This window comes from Amblyomma americanum, chromosome 1 (assembly GCF_052857255.1).
Source record: "Amblyomma americanum isolate KBUSLIRL-KWMA chromosome 1, ASM5285725v1, whole genome shotgun sequence".
Lineage (NCBI taxonomy): Eukaryota > Metazoa > Arthropoda > Arachnida > Ixodida > Ixodidae > Amblyomma > Amblyomma americanum.
Genome location: NC_135497.1, coordinates 275,211,400 through 275,219,560, shown reverse-complemented (window position 1 = coordinate 275,219,560; position 8,161 = coordinate 275,211,400).

Genomic DNA, 8,161 nt, shown 5'->3' with positions numbered 1-8,161 from the left:
CGATGATCTTGCCCTGGAGCCGGAGTGGCCTCTGGAGACAGAGCGACACCGGAGCTGGAGCAGCCCTTGGAGCTGGAACGGCCCGGGAGATCGAGGCGAGGGAAGGAGTCGGATCGGCTCCGGAAGCCCTCCCGGCTCCTTGAGCGGCTTTTCCGCCCAAGCGGGGGTGTTATCTGCGCCTCCTCTTCTTGGAGCTTCCGCTCCCGCTGGCGTTTCTTGACGACGTACGGAGTTCGGTAAATCTCACGACACTTCTTGTTTCCCAGTTCATGTCTATTTCCACAAACAGCATTTGGGATCGCACAAGTTTCCATCCGGTGGCTTCACCGTACCGCAGCCACGACACTTGACGTTGTCCGGGTCCGGACACACATCAGAGCGGTGCCCAAGGTGTCCGCATGCGTTGCACACTTCAAACTTCTTTTTGTGGAGGAAGCACTTGAGGAGCCCGCCTCCATAATAAATCCAAAAGGGCACATTCTCGTCGACGAAGAGTAACAGAACTGAGGTCGATGTCTTCCCCATTCTTCTGATCCCTCTGATTTTGGGGTTCCTTGAACAATCCAGGTTGTCCAGAATTTGTGCTTGTGTGTGTTCCACCGGAATCCCATGAATAACTTCTTTGCCACTACCCTCGGGGGATGACAGGTAGGCGTTTACGTCGTACTTTTTCTGATCAACCTGAAGTGTTTTTATCTTCAGGTACCGATGCATTCTTTCTTCACTCATGGTGCCCACCAAAATGTTGTTTTGCTTGGTGTTAAGTTGAATAATGTCTTTCTTAGCCTCCTTCAGATTCACGCCCGCAGCGGCTCGCACAATCTCATAATCTTCACGTCTCCACCCAAAGATAGAGCTTTTAATCCTCCGCTCGGTCTGATTATCACCTTATGGAGGCCAGTAGGTAGGCGTGGTTGCTGTGACGCCACGGCGTAATAATAATAATTGTTTTTTTAGGGGAAAGGAAACGGCGCAGTGTCTGTCTCATATATAGTTGGACACCTGAGCCGCGCCGTAAGGGAAGGAATAAAAGAGGGAGTGAAAGAAGAAAGGAATAGGTGCCGTAGTGGAAGCTCCGGAATAATTTCGACCACCTGGGGATCTTTAACGTGCACTGGCATCGCACAGCACACGGGCGCCTTAGCGTTTTTCCTCCATAAGAGCGCAGCGCCAACTTCCTCCCTGCCATCTTGATTGATTTGGTGCTCACGTGGCCGCCATCTTGTGGCCGCCGGGACGACGCGTCGAAGTCGAAAAATAGCCGCAAATTAGATCCACTTGCCGCAATTTCGGTATCCAGGTGATCCTGGCGACTTCCGCTGATGATTCCAATCGAATTTGGCTTGAGCACAAGCATAAATCCGCCAGGAACATCGAAAAACCGGGGAGCGCACGCAATACACGTCCGCATGCCTCGGCGTCCGAGGCCGAAAACCAACCCATCCAGGAGAGCAAAACCATGAGTCAACCAAGCTAAACACATGCTTTCACACGTCTACTCGGTTTAGCTACGTCTCGAAACCCGATCACTTTTTTAGCATGTGTTGTAGCAGAACAGACTGGCTTCGGCCAACGCATGGCCATTGCAAGCGTTAGTGACTGCAAAGCAAGGAAACCTCATGTAACAGTCAACTTTATTGTCCAATTTTTTTATTGCAAATTATAAATTTCAAGGCACAGAAACAACAAACAACAATGTTGGCACCCGCACTCTTCGGACAGCCCATGAAACAACAAACCAAGGAAATCCTTCGCCTTGCGAGCCTGCAAGAAAACAAACAAAAGGTGCAATTAGTGGCGGCGTGGCTGACTCACGCTAACCTCGAAATTGTTCCGTCGAATTTGAATGAAAGCAAGCCCGAACCTCTAACAAAGAAAACCACCGATTAGTAGTTGCTCATACCAGGCTCGAGGAACTACAACTGAAATATACTGATCATGCATTTCTTCCAAGAAAATAAACACCTTTTTTCATCGTCTCCGATTGTTTGCCATTGTTTCTGATCGCAAAGAATGGTTTTTGATCTCTATGTACATCACATTGGTGTCTATAGAGAATGCTGCAAAACAGTGACAAGTGGCACATACAGCAATCTCACAGAACGGACTCCGAGATCCATGCTTCCGCTCGAAAAGGCCAATGTCATCTAAATAGGCAAATAGCAAACAAATCACCGCTATGAATTTAACTCTCACCGTTATGCACTATTCATGAAGTGAACACTGTCAGCCCCTTCGTGGGAGATACTGCGCATCACCATTTAATATCTTGTAGCGTTACTTGTCCGTGCACCTGAGTCCAAATTAACTGCCCATTTATGCCTTGATCATACTTATTCTATTTTTATTCTTTTACTTCTTTAAATACATTTTCTGCGCTTCTCTCCTTGAGACTTTCTCGCCCCACGCAGAGTATGCTCTAAACATAAAGGAGTAAAAAAGGAGTAAGAAAGGGGAGTAAGCTTTCCTATGCGCTAGAAGGCAGCTTCCTCTCTTATTTACTCCCATACGGGCGTATATTTGTGTTTAGAGTGTAGCATGCGAGATAAAATCTCTTGTTTAAATTATAGGGCTTCTCCCTCTATCTATCGCAAAGCGACACCCGCGGGGCTTGACAACTAGCTGACGGCTATGCAGTTGAACGTCGCGAAGGCTGCGGTTTTTAAAGTTGGATCGCATTTTTGTGCAGCTACGAAATGCTCTCAAGCATGCAGAAATCCGGTTAAATTTAGTTCAGGTTCTTCTCTGCCTGCAATACATACAGCATATATGAGTATAGCAAGTCGGGACGCAGGCAGCGAGGAAAAGAGAAAATATCGCCGGACAGTGGTCAATAACATTTTGTTAGGACAAGACAAAAAAAGCATATTAGGCGCATTTACATTTTACGCAAAATTTTAGTTGTGCGCTCATAAAAGATGCACAGATGAACTAAGCGCAATTAAACAAACACGTGAAAGCCACACAACACAGGGCAGGCGCTGTGCGTTCATGTCCCTGTTCAGTTGCGCCTCTGTGATGTACGTGTAGCTTACTATGAACCAAACTGAAACACTTTAAATTTCGATCATAGAATTTGGATCAAAATTCTCTCGTTTTTAATTTCGTCTGGTGGTAAACTTCTTGTTTAGGTAACACAAAAAAGAATTTACAACCGACTAATTTTTTTTCTCGTGGAGGAATTCAAAGCAGCAGTCCTGAATGTGAGCGGAGCAGCACTTCACAGTTAAGTCGTCTCTCACTCCGACAAAACGCATTAAAAATTGTTGCTATACGCCAAGAGGAACTGGAGAAGATGTTCACTTCGTGTCACGTATATCTTGTCCTCTACGTGTTGCGCACATGTCCATTCTTGGACAAAAAAAAAATGAAATTTGGGAAACTATAAGATTCTGGTATTGAAATATTCAAGGTCCATTCTTCCGATATCTGGAAGAACCTTCCTTTTATACTGTTTCCATCGCTCGCATCGAGCAGTTAAGACTGTAATAGAAAACCAATGAGGAACGCTTTGGACTGTAGCAAAAACGTTAATAGCAAAGAATGCAAGCCTGCAGGCGGGAGGTTGGGGATATATTGATCGTTGTGGTAGAATCTTACAAAATATGAGGAACACTGCGCTCATAATACCCTCCCTATACCCTATGTAACACCCTCCCTGCAAAGGCCTTTAAATGCTTTCCCGTTCAAAAATGCTTTTCTCCAGAACTGTTGGGTATGACGTGAGTGGTACTCCTCCAGGCTCACCGTAAACGGAATGCAGGGGCAGCGGAGAACCTCCTCCATTACACGAAGTACATGGAGGCCTGCAGTTCCTGCAGCACCTTGACGGCCTCCACGTATTGGGCAGTGGTCAACACTGCGTCCCCGCCGCCCTCAGACGACTGGCTGACCGCGCCTGAAGTCTCCAGCTTGCTGGCGATGTGGTGTTTTGCGCGGAAGGCGGCCAGGTGCGCGTAGTACACAGGGGCCGGGATGCTCACGCTCCTTGCACACCGGGAGTATGTGTGGCACAGGTAGAAGCTGAGCTTCTGCAGGTCGTCCGCGCTGAACTTGGAGTCATCCCACACGATATAGTAGTGGGCCGGCCGGCTGGTGCCCTGCGGGAGCGCAAAGGAGTAAAGTTATTCACATGTCCAGATTCCGAGTGCCATGTCGGGCTGGGTCGCTTCGCATCGTGGTATGTGGTGGTGCGGTGTGGTCCTGCTTGTGGTGCGATGTGATGTGGGGTGGTGTGTGCGGTTTGAATACACTTATTTTATTAGCACACATTACGTGGGAAGGAGAGTGTTTAAACGCAATATACAAAAAACTGGCAGTGCCTGTGAGCACAGCACGTGCTCGCCTTGCTCTTAATGCTGCATGCACAACATGTTTCTCTCTTTATTTGGCCTTAGATGCCCTCGCGCCGATAAATACCGTGAATAACTATTATTTCCTGCCTGGCTGTCATCAGCGCATTGGTCGGTCATCGTCATCTATGTCGCTGTCCCGACTTCGGTACAGCATAAAAAAACGAGGCATACAAGCAGACACGACTATTTAAAAAAATCAGTTTTTTGGCCGTTTTTTGAGACCGCAAAGCCGCGTCCCGCTTTAACGTACGAGCAACCAGGCCCAGCCGAGCATCAAGCGCTTCTCTTTTCACCCAACCCCATGCATTCATTGTCTGAGCAGACGCCATCCTGAAAAGAACTAATGACCACATCCGTATGACAGCATCAATCCGCACTGGACATAAGGCCCCCCGTGCGCAACTTCCGATACCGCTTCCTCAAGGTCGAACGATGACGTTACAGTCACTCATAGCGCTCCTGGTGGCCTCGATGTGACGCGGAATGCTTCCGCCACGGTGTCGCTCGCAGGTGATCTCGGAGGCCATGCTTCCCTTTCCTCAAGCTGCGGAAGGCCTCCACCGCAGGTGCTCCTGGTATTTGTAGCGCACTAAAGACGCGACGCGACTGTGGCGACGCCGGCGCCCGGACTATTTCCTCCGCAAATTGATAGACGAAAACACCGCTGACCATTTCTTCCCGCTGACAATAGCAACAAGGGCGGAGAAGAGGTCGCCTACCTGGATGCCGAAGTGGCTGCAGAGGAAGAAGTCGAAGTCCAGCGGGTGCGTGACCACCGAGTCTACGGTCGTGCCTGGTGGGACGTTGCGGAACTTGCCCACGCCGTCGCGGTCGTTGGCGGGCATGAACCTCGTATGGTGTCGCTTCTGGACCACGATGAACGTCAGCGGTGGCTCGTAGGTCTCGGTGGGACACATTTCCGCACACGCCAGCCGGATGGCGCTCACCTGGGAGATTCGAGAGCGGAAACAAAGAAAAACTTGGTCAGGGTTTAAAGGCCATTCGACGAATCACGATATATACTTGGTACAGAATGTAAACAAAACGCTTTGGACCTTCACGAACTCTGCTGTCCTATCTTATATAATTGTCGTTTGGGAAAAACTCTATGGCGAAGAGCAGCGTTTTTTTAGCAACGCTATTATCGGTTGTAATCTGGTTAAACGAGCAGTTTCAGCAACTGTTCAGCTCAACGGAAGTGCAGCTTTTCCAACCAACGCCGAAATGAACAGCAGTCAGCTGCAGTTACTCGCACACTCCGCTAAATTGAGTTCACGCGGTCCACATTCTGGATCACATGATCGGTTTATATACATAACTCTAGGCATTGACTTACTATTTGACTTCACTCAACTAAAGTTTCTGTGCAAGCGTGGCGTTTGAGTATGCCGTCAGTGAACAACCACACAGAGCCAAGAAAATTCAGTAGAGGAACGCCCGGCTTCACCACTCAGCCGTTGTTTTCCTGGTGCCACTTCGCGGCATTTTTTTTTGTGGCTAAACTAATTCCAATGATACGACTCAAGAATGAAGCCTCTTTTCCCCGTAAAAGTACCCCCTTCCAGTAAATGGCGTCGGCTGGTTTTCACGAACCTGCAAGGTGGACAATGCAGCGAGCGCGGTGACAATGACAATAGTCTCTCCTGTGAGGGGGGAGACTAACCCCTTCCTTTTGCGACTTCCTACATGGTTACCTTAGGAGGCTCATGAGAAATGGTCTACGCCATTGGCTGCAAGAGAGTCCTTTCAGGGGGAAAAGCCGCTTGGTTCTTGAGTTGTATCCGACTATAATGGAAGTTGTAGAGTGAGACTTATATGAGCCAGGATAGCACTCGGCCGATGCAGCGGGTCAGTAGACTGGTCTAACTGCGACCCCCTACGGAGCTGAGATCTCAACTGCAGGTGGCGCTGCCTTTTATTACCCGTGCCACACGCGCACTAGAAATAACCGCAGATGTTTGTAGCCTTAAGTTTGTCTATGCCATTATTTTCGGAGCTGGCGCTACACGTCCAGATTTAACGACATTACAATTTATTGGCAGATTTATTGATATTACAGATTCGCAACTATAACAGAGGATATTACAATCCAGTCAATGACGAAATTCAAATGTTTTCTGATAATATTCTGACGCCCTCTTTTCAATATAGGTCAGTATTAGATAACCGCGGGTTCAATTTAGAGACAAGCTCGCCTAACTTGTAGCCAAATGTGTCCCGCTTGTCACGCTATCAAATCATAAATCTAAGCTTTGCTTTACAAGAAAGCATCGACAAATGAGAAATAAGAAAAAACGGTTGTACAAAAATGCAAAGCACGAATGTTCGCCCTGTACGCGGGGTAAATATAAAACCTACCTAAAGCTGTGTTGTGTTGGCCTTTGCGTCGAAAAAATAAATACTTTTTCAAAAGCCCTTCCGGCGCTACTTAGGAACAATAAAAGCAAGCCCTTAAAAGCAATACGTCCGAACAGTGTCAGTAATGATATATCAATACATGATATTCACAGCGCCCCCTACTTCGATGCTGAATGTCCTAAAGCTTTTAATTCGTTTTTCGCATATATTTTCACCAAGAAGATAATCCTAACATCCCGCAAGTACCAGATTTCGGTTACCCGTACATGGCACCGGTTGACATTACACTTCATGGCTTAGTACACCTGATAAATAGCCTAGTACCCTCTTCTTCTGGGGTTGATGAAATTAACTGAAAATACTAAAGAAATGCCATTTCTGTCTCCAGCATCATCTTCCTTCATATCTTTAAGCAGTCAATATCTACAGGTGAGGTTTCCACCGGTTGGAAAACAGGAAAGGTTGTACCGGTTTTCAAAAGTACTAACAAACACTCGCACGGAAACTGACGACTTGCACCTTTTTGGACTTTGCCAAAGCATTTTATCGGGTAGAACATTGCCGACAAATATCTAAGCTTTGTGCTCTCAAATTAAATTCTTTAACTCTGTCATGGGTCCGTAGTCTTCTTTCTAATCGCCAGCAGTTCACCGCTGTTAACAATTATTAATTTCCTGTTTCCGATGTTACATCGGGCGCGGCACTACGAAGCCTCCTCGGTCCATTACTATTCTTAATTTACATTAATAACCTGCCAGCAACACTCTCATCTTATATGCGCATATTTGCTGACGACTGCATTATTTATTCACCAATAAAATTTACTAGTGGCCACCTTGAACTTCAAAGTGACCTCGATTGCATAAACGACTGGTGTAAAACGTGTCTAATGACTTTAAACATTTCTAAGTGTAAGATAATTACTTTTAGCCGAAAATCAGTCACCTCGAATTTTCCATACCACAATAATAACGATACATTGGCTCGGACTACGCAGTATAAGCGTCTAGGCGTCCATATTTCACCAAACTTTTTTTGGGCTGAACACATAACCATCACTTTCGCTAATGCTTTCCGGTCACTAGTTTTCATTCACCGTAACCTGCAATGCACTACCCCTCACGTGTGTGAACAAGCCTCCATTACTTTTGTCACACCGCAGCTAGAGTACGCTTCATCCATCTGATCACCTCATCAGAAATATCTAATAGAGAAGTTGGAAGCTGTCCACAATGGGGCTTGTCGTCTCATTTCGCAAAATTGCAGTTATCAGTCTAGTCTAACCCAACTAAAGATCAAACTTTCGCTCTATGCATCCGTTGCAAATTCGTCGCAAGACTGCCCTTTTATCTATCTTTCACAAATGCGTCCATGCCACTGATTCACCGCCAGCACATCTGCAATGTCCCTCCTACTTATAAAATAGATTACATAATAACTACAGCTAT